The sequence below is a fragment of the Dendrobates tinctorius genome, unplaced genomic scaffold, assembly GCF_039654945.1.
Source record: "Dendrobates tinctorius isolate UK_male_01 unplaced genomic scaffold, ASM3965494v1 ptg000116l, whole genome shotgun sequence".
Lineage (NCBI taxonomy): Eukaryota > Metazoa > Chordata > Amphibia > Anura > Dendrobatidae > Dendrobates > Dendrobates tinctorius.
In genome coordinates, this window is record NW_027361784.1 from 36,760,552 (window position 1) to 36,787,474 (window position 26,923).

At 49.3% G+C, this 26,923-nt stretch overlaps 1 protein-coding gene across 7 annotated transcripts in view; it reads right to left on the minus strand.

The window, feature by feature from the left end:
- ST3GAL1 (ST3 beta-galactoside alpha-2,3-sialyltransferase 1) overlaps positions 1–24,379 on the minus strand; it is a 145,126-nt gene extending 120,747 nt beyond the window's left edge. For 3 of the 7 annotated variants that reach the window (XM_073590369.1, XM_073590364.1, XM_073590368.1), the window contains exons 1-2: positions 24,276–24,374; positions 2,504–2,607 (exon numbers count right to left, since the gene is read on the minus strand). The gene's annotated coding sequence lies outside the window, so the exon portion shown is untranslated. Of the gene's footprint in view, positions 1–2,503; positions 2,608–24,275 lie in introns of all 7 variants that reach the window. The other 4 variants (XM_073590371.1, XM_073590365.1, XM_073590370.1 and 1 more) reach the window with 2 other exon arrangements.
- Positions 24,380–26,923: the final 2,544 nt, after the last annotated feature.

Consider the following 26,923-nt stretch of genomic DNA (forward strand, 5'->3'; position numbering starts at 1 on the left):
CATATAGGAAGGAAATAAGTGGAGGATAGAAGAGGTGTTGATATATCAGCTAATAGATATGGCAGAGTCCTGGATAACTGGATACAAACTGACCTCACATCCAGCCTAGATTACTGGGAGAGAAAAAAAAAAAAAATAATATCACATCCAACCTATATTACTGAGAGAGACACACAGCCCTCACATCCAGCCTACATTACTGGGAGAGACACACAGCCCTCACATCCAGCCTACATTACTGGGAGAGACACACAGCCCTCACATCCAGCCTACATTACTGGGAGAGACACACAGCCCTCACATCCAGCCTATATTACTGGGAGACACACAGAGCTCACATCCAGCCTATAATACTGAGAGAGACACACAGCCCTCACATCCAGCCTATATTACTGGGAGACACACAGAGCTCACATCCAGCCTATAATACTGAGAGAGACACACAGCCCTCACATCCAGCCTACATTACTCGGAGAGACACACAGAGCTCACATCCAGCCTATAATACTGAGAGAGACACACAGCTCTCACATCCAGCCTATATTACAGGGAGAGACACAGAGCCCTCACATCCAGCCTACATTACAGGGAGAGACACACAGCTCTCACATCCAGCCTACTTTACTGGGAGAGACACACAGCCTCCACATCCAGCCTACATTACCGGGAGAGACACACAGCCCTCACATCCAGCCTACATTACCGGGAGAGACACACAGCCCTCACATCCAGCCTACATTACCAGGAGAGACACACAGCCCTCACATCCAGCCTACATTACCGGGAGAGACACACAGCCCTCACATCCAGCCTACATTACCGGGAGAGACACACAGCCCTCACATCCAGCCTACATTACCGGGAGAGACACACAGCCCTCTCATCAAGCCTACATTACCGGGAGAGACACACAGCCCTCACATCCAGCCTACATTACCGGGAGAGACACACAGCCCTCACATCCAGCCTGTATTACTAGGAGAGCCACACAGAGCTCATATCCAGCTTATATTACTTGGAGAGACACTCACACAGCATATACAGCCTACATTACTAGGAGAGATAACTAGGGTGCAAATTCAGCCTATATTACTGAAAAAGGAACTCCGAGCTCACATTCAGTCTGTATTACTGGAAGAGACAGACCTCTTATCCAGCCTGTATTACTGAGAAAAACACACAAAATGTGCACCCAGCCAAGGAGATGTGGGCCTCATCTCTTCTCTGTGGATGTCTTGAGAACCACACTCATTTGGCTAAAAATGACTAGATAGATTTATACACAGGGAAGAGGCAGGGCCATATCTCAGGATTGGAGAGGAGCAGGGACCATAAAGGCAATGATTACAGTCACCTTCCACAGTGGGGGGGCCGCAAATCTTTTCTAGGGTCCCGAATGGTAAATCTTTCCAATTACATTCCCTAATCCCCACTAGCAATTGTGTCATTCAGGGAATACATTCTCCATATGTGAGTGGCATTTTTTTTTCTTTAATATCATGGCGAGGGGGTCTTTGGTCTTTTGGTACATGGACAGTTTATTGTGACGCCCCCCTAAAGTGTCTGGCGTGTCACAATAAGCGGCGCCCTGCAGCGGTGACAGCTCCATTTCATAGGAGCAGAAATTGCCTCATTGTTCTTCATTTCCCGAGCAGAGGACTGGAATGACAGGAGGAGGGAGGGAGGGAAGCGACGAGCGCTGGCCTTACACGCGGCCTGATTTATGACTATTGCTCCAGAAATGGAGCTGATGGATTGGATTTTTCTGGATGTAAATTCATTTCCAGGCTGGAGGACAAGAAACTGGGAACAAGTACACGACGCGGAAGACGGAGCCGCCATGTGAGGGCGTCATTGCAGAGTACGCGTGGTTCACGGCGAGCCCGGATCACTCTAGGATTTTTTTAGTGCCATTTTTATGCATTTTTTTTTCCATTCCCGCTGAAACAATCGACGCTGCAGATAAAAAAAAAAAAAGCTTTTTTTCAAAAATGCACCGTGTGAACAAGGTCTAATTTCGGTGACTCGATTCGCACTGATCCAGCAAAATAGCGGGCGAGCTGTTACCGATGACTCTCGCCCCATTAAAGGATCGCGTGGACCTTGGAGCTCCGGCGGCGTAAGAAGAGGCCTGGGATGGGTGAGCGCAACGGGATATTGGTGGAATTTTTTAACCCCTTCTCTCCCCTCGGGGGTGGAACGTCTTTGCAGTTTTTTCGATCTGGACGGATTTTATTTGCACCACTTTCGAATGTGACGGATAAGAGGAATTTGGGGAGATTTGCTCCTCTCTAATCCCCGGCGCTTTCTGCGAATGTTGCATGCTCAGTGTTTGGCAGGTTTTTTTTTTCTGCAAGTTTTCCTGATAGACTTTTGTACAGAAAAAGAAAAGCACCAGAATAAAACCCCAATGTCAGACACATTTCTCGCTGAGCGGTTTCAGGTTTATAAATAGCGGCGGCCGCATGCGTAAAATCTGGAACGAATGTCGACAAGAAAATACCGGATTATTAGTCCTCGCGCCAATCCGTCCCCAGGAGCCGCCGTGTCCGCTGATTGGCGTTCAAGTGTCTTCTACACCCAAGTCAGATGTCAAAGCAGCCAGACCTAAAATAGGACAAGGGAAGGAAGTCATGTGCACGGCGGCGGCCCCCATACTCCGGAGCATCACCCCCACCCTCCAATCACCAGCTACAGACACACTGTGTACAGCACAAAAACAGCTGCTGAGGTCAGAGGTAGCAGAGCTGCCATGCGGGGAGCTCACACAGCATTAGCTGGGATTAGCAGAGCTGGATTTGCTCACTGCAGCTACATCACTGGTATCCAGCCTAAAATAATAAAGTCCTGATCTGTTACATTGTGACAGAGGACAAAGCTCAGGGATGACCACCCCCAAACAAAGCGGGATCACAGATCCGACAACCTCAAATACTTGCCTCTTCTATTTATAGCAGAGCCGAGCTCCGCTACGCCCAGACGGGCCCAGCCCCGCTACCCCCAGACGAGCCCAGCCCCGCTACCCCCAGACGAGCCCAGCCCCGCTACCCCCAGACGAGCCCAGCCCCGCTACCCCCAGACGAGCCCAGCCCCGCTACCCCCAGACGAGCTCAGCCCCGCTACCCCCAGACGAGCCCAGCCCCGCTACGCCCAGACGGGCCGAGCTCCGCTACCCACAGACGGGCCCAGCCCCGCTACCCACAGACGAGCCCAGCCCCGCTACCCACAGACGAGCCCAGCCCCGCTACCCACAGACGAGCCCAGCCCCGCTACCCACAGACGAGCCCAGCCCCGCTACCCACAGACGAGCCCAGCCCCGCTACCCACAGACGAGCCAAGCTCCGCTACCCACAGACGAGCCAAGCTCCGCTACCCACAGACGAGCCCGGCCCCGCTACCCCCAGACGAGCCCGGCCCCGCTACCCCCAGACGAGCCCGGCCCCGCTACCCCCAGACGAGCCCGGCCCCGCTACCCCCAGACGAGCCCGGCCCCGCTACCCCCAGACGAGCCCAGCCCCGCTACCCCCAGACGGGCCCAGCCCCGCTACCCCCAGACGGGCCCAGCCCCGCTACGCCCAGACGGGCCCAGCCCCGCTACGCCCAGACGGGCCGAGCTCCGCTACGCCCAGACGGGCCGAGCTCCGCTACGCCCAGACGGGCCGAGCTCCGCTACGCCCAGACGGGCCGAGCTCCGCTACGCCCAGACGGGCCGAGCTCCGCTACGCCCAGACGGGCCGAGCTCCGCTACGCCCAGACGGGCCGAGCTCCGCTACGCCCAGACGGGCCGAGCTCCGCTACGCCCAGACGGGCCGAGCTCCGCTACGCCCAGACGGGCCGAGCTCCGCTACCCACAGACGAGCCCGGCCCCGCTACCCACAGACGGGCCCGGCCCCGCTACGCCCAGACGGGCCCGGCCCCGCTACGCCCAGACGGGCCCGGCCCCGCTACGCCCAGACGGGCCGGGCTCCGCTACGCCCAGACGGGCCGAGCTCCGCTACGCCCAGACGGGCCGAGCTCCGCTACGCCCAGACGGGCCGAGCTCCGCTACGCCCAGACGGGCCGAGCTCCGCTACGCCCAGACGGGCCGAGCTCCGCTACGCCCAGACGGATCAAGCCTATAACCTTCTATAAAATCATCTTGACAAATTCAACTCTGCTACCCCCTCCAGTAAGCTACACTAACCTAAATCTGCTCCACCCAACAATCTAGGCTCTGATCCACCCGATAAGCTCGGCTCCGCAAAAAAAAAAAAAAAAAAAAAAAAACACGGTCTAAAAAAATTAGCAAACTAAGTCAACTTTACCCAACAAGATCTGACAAGTTCAGCTCTGCTACAGCTAAAGAGCTTGGCTCTGCTACATGGGTATATCATAAAATTGTAACTGTAGTTAAATTAATATTCCACATTCCTCATCCATTATAATAGCATCATCTGGACTAATGGGTGCTACAAATAAGTGTTCCGATAGTCTGGAAAATTAAAGGACTCCAGGGTTAATAGAATGCAGCTTCACCTGCAGGAAACCCCTAGACTGCCATTTTTCTAGGAAGTCAGTCACGCACCGTAGGACATGCAACAGTTGTTAAAAATGCTTACATGTGTCACTAGTCACAGGGGAGGGGCCTAAAAATGTGGCGACAGCAACGGAATGTTCAACCAATGATACAATGTAGCAAGTTTCAGAAGTTGCATTAATAGATCGGGAAGACGCTCAGAGACGGAGCCAAGCAGACTTCTCGCTTCCAGGTGGATCTGTCGCGTACGACCATAGGAAGGCGAATATTCCTACACCTAATGCTAGCTCAGCAAATGACAAATGCCAGAAGCTGACTCAGGAATTAGAGCATGTTCAGACGCAGCATAAGCTCAATACCAGGTGAACACCCCATAAAAACAGTAATGACAAAGTGCAATATACAAGATGATTAAAAAGTGCGCCACCATATAGTATTTAAAGATTAAAGGGATAGTCGCATGTTATGAAATTGCTTTAGTTGCATAAACATGAAAATAAGTTTGCAATAAGATTGCTTTTTGTATCTTCTGCCAGTCTCATGCTGCAAGAGCTTTTATCTTACATAGTGTACAGCTGGTTTCCATGGAGGAAGTGTGCACAGTAGTTACATTCCAAGAGAGGAGTTAACTCTCAACATACCAGTCAGCTCTCTGCAGGCCATTGATTTGTATACATCACTTAGCAGCTTGTCACTGACTGAGAAGGATGAAGGGGGAGGGAGAGGAACAGCTGATAAATCTTGAAAAAAAATCACCAGCTTCCTTCACCACCATGGGCTACTTCTAAAGCAGTTTCCTTAATAAAGGTTTTCACTATCAGGGCCGGAGTGCTTCTTCAAATGCCCTCATGAGACAGTATTGAGACTGCAGAGCTGTGAGCTGCTCAAGATGAAGCTTGGGAATACCCCTTTAAATAATAAGAACAGTGGAGAGATGGGACTAATGTCATTACAAACAGTACTGTGCCCTGTAAACAGCAACATTGTGCAGAAGTAATACTGCCAGACAGTGCAAATAACAGTATCCCACCACGGAAAAGTAGCACATTACAGTGCAGAAATCATACCACAATACAGCGAGATTAGTCCCCGCCACAGGTGTCCGGTCGCAGTTTACGCCCCTCTCCCCATTCAGAATACATGCACACATCATAAAGGGGGTTCTCTTTAAACCTCTCTACTACAATAACTCCCTTAACCTCTGCGGATTAGTTGATGGTTCTGGCCTGTGGCCTCACTTTTTCCAGGACCCCTAATCACAGGTAATTAATGCTGGATTGGTGGTGGTGGGGCCGACTTTCGTGAGCCCCATGGATCAGCACTATAAAGGGAACGCCATCTTCATGGTTTACAATAGAAACATGTATTGAGCCTGGTTCAGCTTAGGTCGCACTGAATCCCCGGAGTACCCCATTAAAGGAGTCTCCTGTCACTAAGCCATTTCTACTAAGACCATGGAGTCCATACACCGTGAATAAAGCGTAGCGTCCTCCAAAGGGTACAGTATATGATGAGAGTTCTAGTTTCTGCCAGGGCTGTGGAGTCGGAGTCATGGAGTCGGAGTCAGAGCCCATTTTGGTGGAGTCAGAGGTTTGGCTTACTGACTCCACAGGCCTGGCAGGAGTCATGGAGTAGGAGTCAGAGCCCATTTTGGTGGAGCCACAGGTTTGGCTTACTGACTCCACAGGCCTGGCAGGAGTCATGGAGTTGGAGTCAGAGCCCATTTTGGTGGAGCCAGAGGTTTGGCTTACTGACTCCACAGGCCTGGCAGGAGTCATGGAGTGGGAGTCAGAGCCCATTTTGGTGGAGTCAGAGGTTTGGCTTACTGACTCCACAGGCCTGGCAGGAGTCATGGAGTGGGAGTCAGCGCCCATTTTGGTGGAGTCAGAGGTTTGGCTTACTGACTCCACAGGCCTGGCAGGGCTGTGGAGTCGGAGTCATGGAGTGGGAGTCAGAGCCCATTTTGGTGAAGTCGGAGTCATGGAAATTGAGGAGTCAGAGGTTTGGCTTACCGACTCCACAGCCCTGGTTTCTGCCGTACAATAAACTACAGTGAGCGCCTTCTACGAATCCTGAGCGGAGATCCGCCACTCGCCGGTAACTCGCTGAGCATTTCCCCGTCTCTCCGCCAGACCGAATCCCTTGCGATCCTTCGCTCACACGTTTTGGGACGAATCTCCAGGGAATAAAAAGCGCTAATCACGTTATGCAGATTATTAAAGAGTGGACACGACGCGATCTCTCGTCTTCCTCTACACTGACAATCCCGGCAGGAAAAAGTTCTCTCGCGTCACTGACAGATGGTTGACATAAAACCGTGCCGCCGGACAGATCTGCACAGAGTATGGACGTCAGTTATGAAGCGCGACACAAAGCCAGCAGGGGGGGGGGACGACGACTCCTACAACAATTCCTCTTATAGCCGGAACGACACTACTGCGGTATAATTCCGATAATCCGGGATGCAAACAGATCTGAGCTAATTGGAGACCCCCACAGTAAAGCAGGTATCCTACGAGAAAGTCACTGCCAGACTCCTCTCTGAGGACCCCTACACAGACAGTCGGCCGACCCTGCGGAGATCGGGGGGGCGCAGCCTCATGTGTATGGCGACCTTCAGGCTCTGCTCACACGTCCAGTTGTCGTCAGTTTGTAACTGACCGGGTACAAATGGAACAGACACAGAAGCAAAAGAGAAAACCAGTTTTTTTTCCTCTCTTCTTTTTTTAAAGGATCAGTTTTTTAAAAAATATTTATAAAGTCTGGATGTCACAATGCACATTATGGTTTCTGTTTTAATTCTGCGTTTAATGTAGGGGGTAACAGAGGCCATAAAGGATGACCGGCCATTACCAGTTGTTTCAACCTCTCTTTTTCTTGAGGCCGTGTGCCTACGCAAGTGTTTTTTTTACGTTTAAGCGTTTTTACCGGCAAAAAAAAAAAAAAAAAGAAAAAAAAAAAACTGAACATGTGAACAAAGCTGTAATGGAATAGGAATCGGATTTAATTCTGTAAAAACATGATATTTACATTAGACAAAGAAGAATCAATCTGAGCAGACGCTGAACAAGCAGAGACCACAGAGACCTGGAGCTTAGAGGGTGCAGAATGAAAGAAGAATAACCTGACTGTAATCACAGCTAGTGATGAGCGAGCGGGCTGGGATAAGGTGTTATCTGAGAATGCTCGGGTGCTGACCGAGTGACTTCAGCGTGGTCAAATAATGTCCGACAGCCGCATCACATGCAGGGATTGTCTAACAAACAGGTTGTCGAACAGCCGCGAAACATGCAGCTGCGGGGACTCGGAACATAAATATATATATATAACAGATAACACCTAATCCCAGCATGTTTGCTCATCACTAGTTACAACCTTATATCTGGGTAATATCAGCCTCCTCACCCTGAACCATCACATCTGCTGCAGTCTCTGTACAGAGCAAATATAATTAGAGATGTCATCCACCCCAATAGGAGGTAATATTTGTCCTCTGGCAGCAACAAACGGTAATTTGTACTCGGCTCAAAAGTCAATGTCCAACAATGATCAGGGACATTGTGCAAATACATCCAGAGGTCACTGATAGTAATGCATACACTAACACTAGGGGCACAGGAGAATGACACTGGGGGTATAGGAAAGTAACATGTTGTATACAAGTCATTACTAAAAATATTAGCGGTCCAAAAGATCCATGGGTCTGGAAAGCTAGGTTTTGTTTCTGTTGAGGTCTACAGTAAAGAATTGCTGCAATTGTGCAGTCATGTGGAGATGTCTCCTGTAGTGAGGTCTCATGCACGGATATTGCGTATAGCGCTGAAGTCTTGTGTCCTTATGTCTCCTGTAGTGGGGTCTCGTGTCCTTATTCCTCTTGTACTGGCGTCTCGTGCAGTAATATTTTCCACAGCGCTGTCACTTGGAGCAATGTCTCATGGACTGATGTTTTGTGCCCTGGTGCCTTGCTCCAGTGTTTCCAGTACTCACCAATCATGGACGTACCTCCCCGCTCTGCACCTTTGAGCCGTGTGTTATCCCCTTTGTCAACGCTGCGCTCTCTGCACAGGAGCACATGGACCCGGACCCTGCAGTTCACTGACACTCACTGTTGGATCGCCAGCGCTGCTGCCCTCTCCCCAAACATTTCTCCTGTTAATGCCGCTTCTTGACACAAGAGCTTACAATTACCTCCGGATGCCTTTAGGACGTGCAGTCAAATTGTTAACAGTTTTGCAAAAACTGCTGCTTAATTTGTACATTCTACCCCCAATTTGCATGGAGACGGCACCATAAAGGGGGTTGTCTAGTTTGGAAAACCCAATGGAAATACCCAGTCAATTAATAGAAAACAAATCCTTTATTTCGGGACCATCGTGTATCTATAGAAGAGATCATCCCATTCTCTGGAGGATCCGTCCATGCCTTAGGGTGTGTGCACACGCTGCGGATCCGCAGCGGTTTTGGCCCTGCGGGTCCGCAGCAGAATTAGCTGCATTGTACAGTACCATTATATCCTATGGAAAATGGAAACCGCAGTGCAGACGGTGCGGAATTTTCCGTGCGGTTTTTGCTGCGGTTTCCAATCCACAGAATGACAAGTCACTTCTTTTCTGCGGATTCTGCTGCGGTTTGCCATCTCCTCCATTGTAGAGATGATAAACCGCAGGTCTTTTGACATGCGGATTTGGAAAATCCACACGGAAAAATCCGCAGCATGTGCACATAGCCTTACTCTGACATCCCATTGTTGTCAATGGTGCAATACCCTGGTTCTCCTGTGGGGGTGCTGTGGGGAAGCTGAACACCTGGTTTCCAGATAACTGATCTGATCGCTCTGAAGATTTCTTGAGCCCTAACATCTAACCTCTCCGCGTTGTTACCTGGCTTCACCCGAGAAGGAGAAAAACGATAAATAATTTGTGTCCTTTAAGCTATTATATGGAGAACAATAAGAGAACGTTTCCCCCCCAGACGCTCCCGGGCCATTTATGTTCGTGACATCGCCCGAGGTGCAGTCACAAGACGCAGGAGTTTGGCTTAGAAGACACAGACAGCAGAGATAAAGGGAACCTTCACATCAAAGGGGGGGGGGGGGGGGTCACATGACAGCTTCAAACGCGCTGCTCCCACTGTCTGCCAATCGCTACTGCGCTTTGAAGCCGCAGCCACATACACATTTTACGTTCCCTGCCGCCATATTAAAGACATGTCCGATATTGTTATTCCTTATAACAGCAAGGACGTCCGCCAGGAAGACAAGTCACATCCTACAGATGTACAAACTCAGCTCTGCTACATCGACAGCCATACCAAGGGGATTTAAAGGGAGACTCCCGAAGCTTGTGATTCTTGAATAATCTGTTCTCAAAAGTGGCTAGAAAAGGTTTTAGCCACTCCTGACTCCAACACTCTTATGGGGAAGCTGTGGGGGGTCATTCATCATACAGTAAAAGGGGCTTGTGGTGGCTTCAGTACTACGAGTCCCAGCAGGCACAAATAGGATCTAGAAGTACTGTACTTATAAATCACTCATCAGATGCCATCCTCGCTGGATCATTTCAGCCCCAATTTTCTGATACAGAGCACCAAATTCTCTGCTCAGTCATAGAGATGGATGATAATGCTCTGTCTGCCAGCAGTCACCACTAAGGGGAGCTCATGAGCCTTCTGCATACTGGTCAAGCTCCTCAGCGCCCTCTAGTGGTGGCTGCAGGAAGATTATTTTGGAGCTTTGTATCAGGAAACCAGACCTCTCTATAAAGAAATATTAACCCCTTTCTGACCTTGGACGCAATAGTACGTCCAATGTCAGACCCCCGCTTTGATGAGGGCTCCGGCGGTGAGTCCGCATCAAAGCCGGTACATGTGCCTGCAATAGGCGCAGGTGGAATCGCGATCCACCTGCGCCTATTAACTAGTTAAATGCCGCTGACAGCGGCATCTAACAAGCGCTTCTGGCTGCAGGGCCGGAAATACACGTCAGGTGATCGTGGGTCAGCGATGCGTTGCAGTCACAACCAGAGGTCTCCTCGAGACCTCTATGGTTAATGATGCCGGATTGCTGTCGGCGCTCATAGCAATGCTGTAATTCTGCTACATACAGGCGATCTGCTCATCGCCTGTATGTAGCAGCTTCTAGCCTCCCATGGAGACAATTGAAGCATGCCAAAAGTAAAAAAAAAAAAAAAAAAAAAAAAATATAAAAGTTTAAATCACCCCCCTTTTGCCCCATTCAAAAACAAATAAGAAAAAAAAAAAAAAAAAAAAAAAAAAAAAAAAAAAAACACAACACACACACATTAGGCATCGCGCAATCCATCAATAAATTAAAAAAAAAAAAAACCACAGAATAGGTAATTTTCGGGGGAGGGTTTCTACAACACTCATGAAATTTCAAAAACTTTTCTGAGGATCCACAAGATCCCCACCCCCTCCCAAGTATGCAGTATATCTGGCTGACATCTTGAGCTCCAGGAAAATCAATAAGGATGTCTCAAGATTGGAGGATATTTACAGAGTCATAGTGTGCAAATTATAAGAAAATAATTTTAACCATTTCCTGGCAGGATCTCCTGACACCCCCCACCCCAAACCACTCTGCAGGATGGGAAGGTCATGTGACACCTCAGAGTCCTTGGAATGTTTACACTTACTGATACAATGTTGCAAGAATAGGCATTAAAGGAACACTACACTTTTTTTCACCGCATCTTCTCTCCAATTTTGAGGGCAAATAATAAATTTTATTTCTATAGCGCTGACATATTCCGCAGCACTTTACATTTCAGAGGGGATTTGTACAGACAATAGACATTACAGCATAACAATAATCGCATAGATCATAACAAATACCAATAGGAATGAGGGCCCTGCTCGCAAGCTTACAGTCTACGAGGAAAAAAGGGAGACACAAAAGGTGGGTGGTAACAGTTGCCCTGATTGTATGGACCAGTCATAATGTTAAGTGTATAACAGTACAGATGCAGAGGGCTAATGGAGGCATAAAGCATGTGGGAACATGATGCGGGAAATCTGGTTATGGTAAAACTTTTGGCTGTGCCACACAGGGATAGATTAGGATAATGTGTTGAGGCGATAGGCCAGTCTGAATAAATGCATTTCCAGGACACGCTTAAAATTGTGGGGATTGGGGACTAATCGTATTGACCTGGGAAGTGCATTCCAAAGAATTGGCGCGGCACACGTATAGTCTTGGAGACGGGAGTGGGAGGTTCTGATTATTGAGGATGCTAACCTCAGGTCATCAGCATAACGGAGGGCACGGGTAGGGTGGTATACTGAAACAAGGGAGGAGATGTAGGGTGGTGCTGAGCCATGGAGGGCTTTGTGGGTGAGGGTAATAAGTTTATACTGAATTCTGGAGTGGATGGGTAGCCAGTGTAATGACTGGCACAAGGTAGAGGCATCGGTGTAACGATTGGTGAGGAATATGATCCTGGCTGCAGCATTCAGGACAGATTGGAGAGGGGAGAGTTTGGTAAGAGGGAGACCGATTAGAAGAGAGTTACAATAGTCGAGAATGAATAAGAGAAACAGTCAGAGTTTTTGCAGAATCAAAAGTAAGAAAAGGTCGAATTCTAGAAATGTTTTTGAGGTGCAGATAACATCATTTTTTGGCTCCCTGCTATCAACCATATCAGAATAGGGAACAGGGTGACTAATGTACTACAGGATACATTTTTCAGAATCTAGTTATTAGTATATCCATTATTAGCAATAATAACAAAGCCGCAGCTTTATCAGGTTCACTTCCCCTTTAATTAAAAGGGTAACTAGCCAAAAATTCAATCCTATTACCACAGACTTGTTGGCTGATCTTTGTGTTACTTTTATGCCTTTCCTATGGCAACACACAGCCGATAGCCCTTCTCTTGGCTGAGCGAGCCAAATTGGGACTTATTACGGCATTTACTCGGACCCCCGAGTGAGAGGTGCTGCAAAGAAAATGTGCGGCCAGACACGTTATTTTTTCATACGTTTGATGCACTTTCTTACAGAAAGGTCAGTATCCAACCATCTGAGAGTTAGTCCATGTTAGTACAGAAATGATCAGCTAAAGAACAGAAGTATTTATGGCCTCGAGAAAGCAGATTAACATCCTAGAGGATTCCAGAAATTCCTCCAATATTCACCATTTCACAATAAAAGAAACAGAATAGCGCCTCCTTCAGGCACCGGCTAAAACTATGTTTCCCTAAAGAATGGCAAAACATCCTTTCTGCCCCAACTGGAGACCGGAGCGAGTTTCAGATCAATATTTTGGGGTTCAAGATAAGTGACCCCCAAAAACTCAGGCAAACATCTTAGTGATTATTCCAGCCTCACTCCATTCCATGGGACATCTTCAAAAAAAACACAAAGATCTAAGCTAAGAGCCAAAGGGCCATATACATAGAAACCCGCAGTCTTATCCCTTCCCGAGAATCTTCCTGATAATTATCGGCCCTAAAAAAGATGAGCTACTTTCTAGTTGTCAGACAACTGTCTGCAGCAGGAGCCTCTCCCACTGATCCATCTGTAGCAGAACATTAGAAAAGTAAAGTCTAAACCCCTTCACTTTATTGTCTGCAGTTATCCTTGCAGAAACTCTGGGTAAATTGCTTGTCTGTTTACTTTCATTGTAACTTTGTGTACTGTCCCTTTAACACCTCCTTTTCATGGTCATCTTTTGATCTGATCTGTGGGACCACCTAGACTACTAGAGGTAGAGGGTGGTGGTTTTACTTCAGTGTCCTCATCTTTCCACATACAGCAGCTGATGACAATAATGGTTCTGAACACAGAACCCCCAAGTGTCCTGTAAGTGTCCTCCTCCCAAGAACATGTCCGCATTTACTGCAGGAAATTCCTAGAAAACACGAGGTCAGTAAAGATAATACGAAGAGATCATCATCTGCGCTATCTACTGTAGTGTGCATCACCCCAACAGCACGCTCCAGGAAAAGCTTAATATTACTTCTAAGACACACTGTAAAATCTGCTAAGTATATTCTTGTACATAGGAGCAGTATTATAGTAGTTATATTCTTGTACACAGGGGCAGTATTATAGTAGTTATATTCTTGTACACAGGGGCAGTATTATAGTAGTTATATTCTTGTACATAGGAGCAGTATTATAGTAGTTATATTCTTGTACATAGGAGCAGTATTATAGTAGTTATATTCTTGTACATAGGGGCAGTATTATAGTAGTTATATTCTTGTATATAGGAGCAGTATTATAGTAGTTATATTTTTGTACATAGGAGCAGTATTATAGTAGTTATATTCTAGTACATAGGAGCAGTATTATAGTAGTTATATTCTTGTATATAGGGGACAGTATTCTAGTAGTTATATTCTTGTACACAGGGGCAGTATTATAGTAGTTATATTCCTGTACACAGGGGCAGTATTATAGTAGTTATATTCTTGTACATAGGGGCAGTATTATAGTAGTTATATTCTTGTACATAGGAGCAGTATTATAGTAGTTATATTCTTGTACATAGGGGCAGTATTATAGTAGTTATATTCTTGTACATAGGGGGCAGTATTATAGTAGTTATATTCTTGTACATAGGGGGCAGTATTATAGTAGTTATATTCTTGTACATAGGGGCAGCATTATAGTAGTTAGGCCGGGATCACACATGCGAGGAATACGGCCGAGTCTCGCATGGTAATACCTGGCACTGCTGTCAGCACACGGGAGCAGAGCATGCGGTTCCCTTTATTTCTATGCAGCCGCACGCTCCGCTCTGGAGTGCCGGCGCCAGAGCTTGGTTTTAACCTGCGAGACTCTGCCGTATCTCGCTGTAGTGTGATCCCAGCCTTCTACTCATGTACATAGAGGCAGTATTATAGTAGTTATATTCTTGTACCTTGGGGCAGTATTATACATTTTTTCATTATGTTGTTCTGCTTTCTCCCCATGTAGCAGGCATATTTCCTGGCTGATGGTTACATGTGCAGTGATTGGGGCGGTTCGGTGGCTTTTGGCTTTGGACATGAGAGCCTGGAGCAGCGTCTTTAGATCAATTACACAAGTTGAGACGAGCAGTGAAGTTATTATCTCCTGGAATCTGGGGCTCATTTTGCCTTTACGTTCCTCAGTATATCCCGCAGCCCTCGCAGGAAGCTTTAGCATTACACATCTCTTAATGCCAGATGTTCCCATTCCTGTGTAGTAAAGGTAAGGGGGTTCTCCAGTCCTGAACGCCGGATAGATCGGCTTCTTCTGTTACTGTTTTTTTTTTTTTTTTTTTTTTTTTTTTTTTACAACCCCACACCCAGTATAATCTCTTTATGAGCCTGCACTGCACTAATGCTAGAATTAAAAAAAAAAAAAAAAAAAAAAAAAAAAAAAAAAAAAAAAAGTATAGTACATAATAAAGACAAATCGAATGTCTGTGTAACCGCTGCGACCAGTTATTATTTTATTCTTCCAATACATGTAAAATGAAGAAACTTTAGAATACGTCTTAATTAAAAACATTTTCAGCGGAACGTGCAGCAAACACACGCCGTGACATCCCACAGTCGGGCAGGCTCGCTTATCTCCCACATTTGTTCTCTACTTGATGGCAGCACAGGTTTGGAAGGATGCGAAGAAGTAAAGGGAAGATAAAAGGGTCTGTGGCTGCGGGATCAGACTACACACAGCTTGTCTTGTAGTCTGTTTCCATAGAGATGCATTACTTGCATAGAAGCTGCAGGCATCAAACAGACATTAATATTATATTAAAAAAAAAAAAAAAAAAAAAAAAAAAAAAAAAATTTATACACTATAGCAGAGTGGCTTCATTCTTCGTTTTATAGGCATGAAGAGAGTAAAAATCGGTAGACAAAGCCGGGAAAGAGAAGCCATCGTCAGAAAATCACCTATTGTTTAAATCGGGTTTTTCTGTTACATATCTACACACATGGTCACAATTGTTGGTACCCCTCGTTCAATGATAGAAATAACTTGAATCTGACAAAAGTGATAATAAATCATAAAGCTATGAAAATGAACAAATGATAGTCAGACACTGCTTTTCAGCCATGCTTCCACAGAATTTGCTCAATTTCATAAAAAAAAAAAAAAAAAAAAGATGGTTTTTTTTTGTCAGATTCAAGATATTTCTGTCATTAAACGAGGGGTACCAACAATTGTGACCACGTGTACACTTTTATATTCCATATTACAATCTATTTCTAAAAACAAAATAAAAAGGGTAATCTTGCCATTTTCATAATAAGCACTGAGATGTTTTTAGACTCCTACTTTCTGGGATACAAAGAGCTTACAACAGAGACAGGTAGGGTTACAGTGACTGTCTATACATACCACAGAAACCAACAATCACAATAGGTGATGTCACAGCTCACCTCCTCCTCCTGTACAATGAATGATAACACCTCTATATACAGTAGATAACAGGATGCAGCATTCACAATAGGTGATGTCACAGCTCACCTCCTCCTCTTCCCTTCACAGTGACCTTTTCACACGCTCATTAGATGCTTCAATACAACAGATAGCGTCAGAGTCTGTACATTGCAGCTAATGTACATGTGTCGTTTCCTGAAACCTCATGAAGTTAAGAGTCAAAAAAAAAAAAAAAAAAAACACCATTTTCCCATTTAAAATTTACAAGATTTCTTTTAATACTTTGATATGTAAAGTTAAAATAATTTCATTTTATGACCCATTGACACAAACAACTGTGTCTTGGGATTGCAACTCCAGACTTCTAGGCTTGGTGTGCTCTAACTTGCTTCCACCCTAGCTGGGTTACACTCCGTCCGTCCTGCTGTTCCCACGTGCCTTCCTTCATCAGCCCCGGGGTCCGTGCGCCCACCCAGACCTGAGGCTTACAGGAATCCACCTCACCCGGTGGCCTTTTTCTGATCATAACTTCTCTTTATAACTATAAATATATGGCAACATTCTTTTTTCATTTTCACCTTTGGGAGGATTTCATCAAAAAGTAGACCCCAGTCCTCTCCTGATCTGGAGACCCCAAGTCAGACATTGGCTCCGTTATTGCAGCAGCATTGTTGATTCTGAACCATGGCCGAGGGAAAAAAAAAAAAAAAATAATAATACTGTGAGAAGCCGGTCAGGACCATCTCAGAGGCAAGAAAAAAGGCCACGCCATCAGCTTCTCCTGGTCCTGATTCCTTCAGACTGACAGGCTTCTCCCTGAGCACACGCAGAGGATTGGACCCATCAGTGTAGACGAGTCCTGCCTCGGACGAACACATCAGATCTCTAAAGGAGAGGGATCATGCACCAACGTAGCCACTTACTTAGAATCATAGAATTGGAAGGGACCTCTTGGGCCATCTGGTCCAACCCCCTGCTCAAAGCAGGATTCGCTAACTCATCCCAGACAGATGTCTGTCCAGCCTCTGTTTGAAGACTTCCATTGATGGAGAACTCACCACCTCTCGTGGCAGTCTGTTCCATTCAACGATCACCCTATACCACTTCTTACAGCTCTGGCAAAAACCACTTTCAAATGTTCAGTTTGCCTGATTTTTCTCTTTATAGGTATATTTTTGAGTAAAATGTAAATTGTTCTTTTAGTCTATAAACTTCTGACAACATGTCTCCGAATTTCCAATCAATAAATTTTGTATTTTTATTCTGACAAAATCAGTGTTTTCAGACCTCAAATAATGCTAAGAAAACAAGTTCATAATCAATTAGAAACAATACTAATGTTTTAACTCAGGAAGAGTTCAGAGATCAATGTTTTGTGGAATAACCATGATTGTTAATCACAGCTTTCATGCGTCTTGGCTGCTCTCCTCCAGTCTCTCACACTGCTTCTGGTACAATTAGTAAGCAGTTCTTCTTTGTTTGATGGCTTGTGACTCTCCATCATCCTCTTGATTACATTCCAGTGGTTTTTAATGGGGTTCAGGTCTGGAGATTGGGCTGGCCATGACAGGGTTCTGATGTGGTGGTCCCTTAATTTTTGCCAGAGCTGTAAATGGAAACACGAGCTTTATCTCAGCAAATACATACATGAAGGAAAAAAAAAAAAAATAAAAAAATAAAACTCAACATATTTGAGAACAAAATAAGAATTTTTCAATACAAAAAGTTCCAAAAACCCTTCATAGAAATCTTAACATTTTTTGAGTGGTTTTCATTCACATCACCTTCTATGACCACCATATTAAAAAAAAAAAAAAAAAAAAAAAAATAATAATCCGAATAACCAGATCCTGAGACCAAACGCGTCCTAAAGCCCCATTCAGACATTAGGGTTGTTTTTTGTTTGTTTTTTTTTTAGGCCAAGTGCACACGTACCGGAACTCTCGCGGAAATTAACGCGAGAATTCCGGAATTCCAGTCCGCGGGAAAAAAAAAAAAAAATCGCATTTTAAATTCCCGCGGAAAAACTAGCATTTTGCAAGCGTATTTAGCTTGCAAAATGCTAGCGTTCTCCAAGCGATCTGCAGCATCGCTTGGAGAACTGATTGACAGGTTGGTCACACTCGTCAAACAGTGTTTGACGAGTGTGACCAACTTTTTTACTACTGAGGCCGCCTATGCAGCATCAGTAGTAAAAGATAGAATGTAAAAAAAATAATAAAAAATGGTGTTATTCTTACCTTCCGACGTCCCGCGCAGGCGTTCCCAGTAATCCTTTGCGAAAATGCCCGCGATGACGTCCGTTCTCGCGAGATCACGACGTCTCGCGGTAATTCGCAATGACGTCGCGCAAATGCCCGCGAGACTTCGCGATCCCGCGAGAACGGACGCCATCGCGGGCATTTTCGCAAAGGATTACTGGGAACGGGAGCGTGGAGAGAGGCGGGAAGGCTGCATGGGACGCCGGAAGGTGAGAATAACAATATTTTTTATTTTAAATTCTATTTTTTACAGGGATATGGTACCCAGAGCCTGGAGGACAGTCTCCTCTCCTCCGGACCGTGGGTACCATCCGCAATTGTTCTGCTTACTTTCCGCATGTTGTGCACAGCCACATGCGGGAAGGAAGCGGAACAATGCATTCCGCAAAATAATGAGCATGCTGCGTTTTTTACCACGAAGCGATTCCGCCGCGGTAAAAACCGCAGCAATAGCACAGCATTGCTGAATCCCATAGGAACGCATGGGATGCTTATTTTCCGCGTTTTCGCAGCAAAATTGCGCTGTTAAAACCGCCGCGGAAACGCGAAAAAAACGCCACGTGTGAACTCAGCCTTATAGTCTATGGAGCTGTTCACACGTCCATTGTAAAATCACAGTGACACAACCAATTTTTATCCGATTCACATGCAAATCTATGGGTCTGTGGATAAAGAATAACAGATAACACAGAGCATTCGGATGCTGGTGCTGTTAGTCCTCGGCGACGGACCCCCTCAAGGCCTCGGCGACGGACCCCCTCAAGGCCTCGGCGACGGACCCCCTCAAGGCCTCGGCGACGGACCCCCTCAAGGCCTCGGCGACGGACCCCCTCAAGGCCTCGGCGACGGACGTTTTGAGGTCTAAATGAGCCCAAACATTAGGAAATCTGTCTGAAATCCATCCATGTGAATCAGAAGAGTCAGATTTCACTGGCAAATACAGAGTTAATAGCGACCTCCAGACCAGCCCCCACACAGACTCCATTGTGACAGCCCCAGACCCCCACCCCAGGATGTTTGAGCTACAATCCATGTCCTGTGCCAAGGACCTCAACAAGGGGAAGTTCCACCTAAAAGTTACACTTCCTGGCAGACTTTTTACAACTCCAGGGATGACATCACCCTCCCTCCTAAAATACCATTATTAACCTCTTCATTGCTCAGGGCTAATGTCAGCCCCCTGGACAGCAGCGGTGATGGAGGCAGCAGATGTGCTGTAATAGGATCCTACGTGACAGGGAAAAAAGTCATTATTGGTTGAGGGGGAGAAGTTGTGAGCTCCTGACACAGATGAACATGAAGATTACGCTCAGAGGAGACTGTCAGCGAGCGATAAGCCGGTTACTACAAGGAGTTTATCCCAAAGGTCACAGCCAGATGGAGCATCGACACTGAAGGCAAAATGTCAGGGCATGCTGGGAGATGTAGTGCCCCAACAGCTGGAGATATATGGGAAGCCAATAAGTGAAACTTTGGGGTCACACAGACGCCCAGGACGTTGGCATCTTGACGTAGTGTGGGGGTCTTCAAACGCCACCCTCAACTTTCTAGGGGTCTGGGGTCCAAAACACAGACATTCCCTGGATGATGGCAGACAAACATATTCTGGGGGTCCAACATAAGACAATCACACACCGTTCCTTTGTGGGGGCTGATAAGCAATTAAAGGTCCCAAATCAATGAGGCGCCCATGACAGGACGGTCCCCGAACACCGAGACATTGAGCCACAAACGGCACCAATATTTACACTTTATTGGGATCAGGAAACAGATATTATGGGGGGCTCAAAAGTCTACTGAGCCATAGGATTACTATAGGGGGCTGCAGGACCCATGCCTATAGTACACTAATAATTGAGATCTTTCAGGGTGCAGACTTTTGGGGATTCTCAGGGGGCACCTGTAAATCCTGGGGTTCGAGTAATCAGTCTTTATGTCCCGCACACACAGACCTGCCCGGCCCGGCGTCCCGCACACACAGACCTGCCCGGCCCGGCGTCCCGCACACACAGACCTGCCCGGCCCGGCGTCCCGCACACACAGACCTGCCCGGCGTCCCGCACACACAGACCTGCCCGGCGTCCCGCACACACAGACCTGCCCGGCGTCCCGCACACACAGACCTGCCCGGCGTCCCGCACACACAGACCTGCCCGGCCCGGCCCGGCGTCCCGCACACACAGACCTGCCCGGCCCGGCCCGGCGTCCCGCACACACAGACCTGCCCGGCCCGGCCCGGCGTCCCGCACACACAGACCTGCCCGGCCCGGCCCGGCGTCCCGCACACACAGACCTGCCCGGCCCGGCCCGGCGTCCCGCACACACACAGACCTGCCCGGCCCGGCGTCCCGCACACACACAGACCTGCCCGGCCCGGCGTCCCGCACACACAGACCTGCCCGGCCCGGCGTCCCGCACACACAGACCTGCCCGGCCCGGCGTCCCGCACACACAGACCTGCCCGGCCCGGCGTCCCGCACACACAGACCTGCCCGGCCCGGCGTCCCGCACACACAGACCTGCCCGGCCCGGCGTCCCGCACACACAGACCTGCCCGGCCGGCGTCCCGCACACACAGACCGGCCCGGCCCGGCGTCCCGCACACACAGACCTGCCCGGCCCGGCGTCCCGCACACACAGACCGGCCCGGCCCGGCGTCCCGCACACACAGACGGCACATTTTATACACAAGAGATTATTTAGGAATTTGCTAAACAAGACAAAATAAATGACAAAGAAATGAGATCACAGCGCTCTGCAGCAATAATGTATCCCATCACTACGCTCTGCATCCCGGCACTATGCCCAGTATCTCAGCAGGATACATTGTATCCCAGCATTATGCACAGTATCTCAGCAGGATACATTGTATCCCAGCATTATGCACAGTATCTCAGCAGGATACATTGTATCCCAGCATTATGCACAGTATCTCAGCAGGATACATTGTATCCCAGCATTATGCACAGTATCTCAGCAGGATACATTGTATCCCAGCATTATGCACAGTATCTTAGCAGGATACGTGGTATCACCATTGTTTCCATCCACGGCACACATGCTTTGTTCTCTTACCAAGACCCTTGCCTGCTTTATAGAACACTCTCCAGACCCTACCAACATGCAGGATGCCAGCCGTGACCAATGCTGCCTGTACTCCTAGCCCATCGCAGACCTCATGTGCACAAGTGACTACAGAAGACGACGGAAAATGGGGAGAGAGAACCAGAAGCGAGAGAAGTCTGCGGCCAAATCCCTAGAAAGTGCAACTGATCCAGGAAAGCCACAGCAGCGAGATGGCTGAGAAATGGCAGCAACATCAGCCTGGAGCGGTCAGTCCTGCCTGAATAACCTCTGACCAGAATGAGACAGGTGTGAACAGATGCAAGAATCAGGACTATTCAATATTACCAAGAAAACGCCGCCGCTCTCTGAAACGCTGCAATATGTGACCACCGAATAAATCAGAGAGGAGCCGCATTAGGCTACTTTCACACTTGCGTTTTTTTTGCTGCGTGTTTTTTGCACACACAAATGCATGAAAAAGACGCATCATGCGTTTGTGTGTGGTTTTTTTAAAACACATGCGTTTTTTGCACATACGTGCGCATTACAATGCGCACCCATAGACTATGATGGGTGTTTTGCTGGAAAAAAAAAAAAAAAAAAAAAAAAAAAAAAAAAAAAAAACGCACTGCGTGCGCATTGTGTTTTTGGGGCAAGTCGGACGCACAAAAAATGCAACAGGATGCATTTTGAGCGCACACTACAAAAAAAAAAAAAAACGCATGCGCATACAAACGCATGTGTATGCGCACCCATGTTAAAGTATGGGGAAAAAAAAAGCATGCTTTTTTTGCGCTAAAAAACGCAAGTGTGAAACCAGTCTTACTGCTATAGAAAAGAGGAGAAATGAAGGGACAGCACAAATTGGCCAATTCACACCCGCCATGACAAGGTTATGATGGGACCCTGTGTCTGCCTCAACGGGGCTGGAAGCCTACAAAAGTAATGGCAGGAGCCAGCTCTAATCAGGTAGGAGGGCGGAGGAGAGCGCTAGCAAAAAAAGGACAAAAAAGGGTTATAAAGAGTACCAGCGCTATATCTCCCTGTATACAGCTATCCAGATATACAACCAAGTGTGAAACACTCAGCCCCATTCACTACCACGTGACAACAACCCCTCCAAAGCCCAAACAGTATAAACTACGACCCTCAATATCCAGCCTGCTGCCTGATCTGCTTCCCATCTCTTCATCCTCTCTGCCCAAACTGCAGCCACTACTACCCCCCTGTATCCGAGCGCTGCAGCCACTACTACCCCCCTGTATCCGAGCGCTGCAGCCACTACTACCCCCCTGTATCCGAGCGCTGCAGCCACTACTACCCCCCTGTATCCGAGCGCTGCAGCCACTACTACCCCCCTGTATCCGAGCGCTGCAGCCACTACTACCCCCCTGTATCCGAGCGCTGCAGCCACTACTACCCCCCGGATCCGAGCGCTGCAGCCACTACTACCCCCCTGGATCCGAGCGCTGCAGCCACTACTACCCCCCTGTATCCGAGCGCTGCAGCCACTACTACCCCCCTGTATCCGAGCGCTGCAGCCACTACTACCCCCCTGTATCCGAGCGCTGCAGCCACTACTACCCCCCTGTATCCGAGCGCTGCAGCCACTACTACCCCCCTGTATCCGAGCGCTGCAGCCACTACTACCCCCCTGTATCCGAGCGCTGCAGCCACTACTACCCCCCTGTATCCGAGCGCTGCAGCCACTACTACCCCCCTGTATCCGAGCGCTGCAGCCACTACTACCCCCCTGTATCCGAGCGCTGCAGCCACTACTACCCCCCTGTATCCGAGCGCTGCAGCCACTACTACCCCCCGTATCCGAGCGCTGCAGCCACTACTACCCCCCTGGATCCGAGCGCTGCAGCCACTACTACCCCCCTGGATCCGAGCGCTGCAGCCACTACTACCCCCCTGGATCCGAGCGCTGCAGCCACTACTACCCCCCTGTATCCGAGCGCTGCAGCCACTACTACCCCCCGTATCCGAGCGCTGCAGCCACTACTACCCCCCTGGATCCGAGCGCTGCAGCCACTACTACCCCCCTGGATCCGAGCGCTGCAGCCACTACTACCCCCCTGGATCCGAGCGCTGCAGCCACTACTACCCCCCTGTATCTAGGCGGCTCTTACGTCCAGGCTGATACATCTTTATAGTCAGATTGTTCTCCCCTCCATCCGTTGCTTCCATCCTCCTGTCCAAACTATAATCCACAAGAAACTTACAACTACAACCCCCAACATGGAAGCTGCCAAATCCTCTGCTCTACCCTGGCTGCTCTGTCTCCCTATCCGGACTGCACATATTACTACCCTCAATATCCTACACCAGCAACTCCCACTCTCTACAGCTCCAGACCGCTGCCTCTATATCCAGTCTCCACAACGCCCCAACAATCACCCCCAACACCCTCCAGGCTTCTAGTGCTGACTGCCCTGACTCTGCCCTCCTCATCCAGGCCACAAAAACTGCTCTCTTGGATACCCAATGTCCATTCTGCACCAACCCCTTTGCTGTGCATCCCCTACAGCCTGCCCGGCTCCTCCAGTATGTGCCCAACCTACAGCCTGCCCGGCTCCTCCAGGGTCCGCTCCCCCTGCCCGGCTCCTCCAATAGCTACCCATCCCTGCACACTGCCCGGCTCCCCCAGGGTCCGCTCCCCCTGCCTGGCTCCCCCTGCCCGGCTCCCCCAGGGTCCGCTCCCCCTGCCCGGCTCCTCCAATAGCTACCCATCCCTGCACACTGCCCGGCTCCCCCAGGGTCCGCTCCCCCTGCCCGGCTCCCCCTGCCCGGCTCCTCCAATAGCTACCCATCCCTGCACACTGCCCGGCTCCCCCAGGGTCCGCTCCCCCTGCCTGGCTCCCCCTGCCCGGCTCCCCCAGGGTCCGCTCCCCCTGCCCGGCTCCGTCTGCCCGGCTCCGTCTGCCCGGCTCCGTCTGCCCGGCTCCCCCAGTGTCCGCTCCCGTCTGGCCGTCTCTGCCCCCTGTCTGATCCAGCAGGAACAATAATCCGACACAGCAAACAATGGAGGGAGATCCAGGGTCGCCACTTACCGCACAGCCCCCCGTGCGGTGTCCGCGGTCTCGGCGCCTCCTGCGGGCAGCGCTGCTGCTCCTCCGCCGTCCTCCTCCTGCAGCGCCTTCTCCTTCTGTCTCCCTCACACTATATAGTAACTCAGGAGCCACGTGGATTGGAGAAAAAAGCCAAACACGGAGGACAAACCCCGCCCCGACTCCGGGGGCAGAGGAGGATGGTGCAGGCAGAGCTCGGGCTGTGTGCGACCCCCGGACACGGCGCTGCCACCCGGCACAGCAGCGGCTTCACTGCCACTATATCCAGGGAGGAGGGAGACAAAGGCGGAAAGGAGAGCACCCATGTCAGAAGGAAAGGAGAGCACCCATGTCAGAAGGAAAGGAGAGCACCCGTGTCAGAAGGAAAGGAGAGCACCCGTGTCAGAAGGAAAGGAGAGCACCCGTGTCAGAAGGAAAGGAGAGCACCCATGTCAGAAGGAAAGGAGAGCACCCATGTCAGAAGGAAAGGAGAGCACCCATGTCAGAAGGAAAGGAGAGCACCCATGTCAGAAGGAAAGGAGAGCACCCGTGTCAGAAGGAAAGGAGAGCACCCATGTCAGAAGGAAAGGAGAGCACCCGTGTCAGAAGGAAAGGAGAGCACCCGTGTCAGAAGGAAAGGAGAGCACCCGTGTCAGAAGGAAAGGAGAGCACCCATGTCAGAAGGAAAGGAGAGCACCCGTGTCAGAAGGAAAGGAGAGCACCCGTGTCAGAAGGAAAGGAGAGCACCCGTGTCAGAAGGAAAGGAGAGCACCCGTGTCAGAAGGAAAGGAGAGCACCCGTGTCAGAAGGAAAGGAGAGCACCCGTGTCAGAAGGAAAGGAGAGCACCCATGTCAGAAGGAAAGGAGAGCACCCGTGTCAGAAGGAAAGGAGAGCACCCATGTCAGAAGGAAAGGAGAGCACCCGTGTCAGAAGGAAAGGAGAGCACCCGTGTCAGAAGGAAAGGAGAGCACCCGTGTCAGAAGGAAAGGAGAGCACCCATGTCAGAAGGAAACGAGAGCACCCGTGTCAGAAGGAAAGGAGAGCACCCATGTCAGAAGGAAAGGAGAGCACCCATGTCAGAAGGAAAGGAGAGCACCCATGTCAGAAGGAAAGGAGAGCACCCATGTCAGAAGGAAAGGAGAGCACCCATGTCAGAAGGAAAGGAGAGCACCCGTGTCAAACGGAAAGGAGAGCACCCATGTCAGAAGGAAAGGAGAGCACCCATGTCAGAAGGAAAGGAGAGCACCCATGTCAGAAGGAAAGGAGAGCACCCATGTCAGAAGGAAAGGAGAGCACCCATGTCAGAAGGAAAGGAGAGCACCCGTGTCAGAAGGAAAGGAGAGCACCCGTGTCAGAAGGAAAGGAGAGCACCCGTGTCAGAAGGAAAGGAGAGCACCCGTGTCAGAAGGAAAGGAGAGCACCCGTGTCAGAAGGAAAGGAGAGCACCCGTGTCAGAAGGAAAGGAGAGCACCCGTGTCAGAAGGAAAGGAGAGCACCCGTGTCAGAAGGAAAGGAGAGCACCCGTGTCAGAAGGAAAGGAGAGCACCCATGTCAGAAGGAAAGGAGAGCACCCATGTCAGAAGGAAAGGAGAGCACCCATGTCAGAAGGAAAGGAGAGCACCCGTGTCAGAAGGAAAGGAGAGCACCCGTGTCAGAAGGAAAGGAGAGCACCCGTGTCAGAAGGAAAGGAGAGCACCCATGTCAGAAGGAAAGGAGAGCACCCATGTCAGAAGGAAAGGAGAGCACCCATGTCAGAAGGAAAGGAGAGCACCCATGTCAGAAGGAAAGGAGAGCACCCGTGTCAGAAGGAAAGGAGAGCACCCGTGTCAGAAGGAAAGGAGAGCACCCGTGTCAGAAGGAAAGGAGAGCACCCATGTCAGAAGGAAAGGAGAGCACCCATGTCAGAAGGAAAGGAGAGCACCCATGTCAGAAGGAAAGGAGAGCACCCGTGTCAGAAGGAAAGGAGAGCACCCGTGTCAGAAGGAAAGGAGAGCACCCGTGTCAGAAGGAAAGGAGAGCACCCGTGTCAGAAGGAAAGGAGAGCACCCGTGTCAGAAGGAAAGGAGAGCACCCGTGTCAGAAGGAAAGGAGAGCACCCGTGTCAGAAGGAAAGGAGAGCACCCGTGTCAGAAGGAAAGGAGAGCACCCGTGTCAGAAGGAAAGGAGAGCACCCGTGTCAGAAGGAAAGGAGAGCACCCATGTCAGAAGGAAAGGAGAGCACCCGTGTCAGAAGGAAAGGAGAGCACCCATGTCAGAAGGAAAGGAGAGCACCCATGTCAGAAGGAAAGGAGAGCACCCGTGTCAAACGGAAAGGAGAGCACCCGTGTCAAACGGAAAGGAGAGCACCCGTGTCAGAAGGAAGGGAGAGCACCCATGTCAGAAGGAAAGGAGAGCACCCATGTCAGAAGGAAAGGAGAGCACCCATGTCAGAAGGAAAGGAGAGCACCCGTGTCAGAAGGAAAGGAGAGCACCCATGTCAGAAGGAAAGGAGAGCACCCGTGTCAGAAGGAAAGGAGAGCACCCGTGTCAGAAGGAAAGGAGAGCACCCGTGTCACACGGAAAGGAGAGCACCCGTGTCAGAAGGAAAGGAGAGCACCCGTGTCAGAAGGAAAGGAGAGCACCCATGTCAGAAGGAAAGGAGAGCACCCAT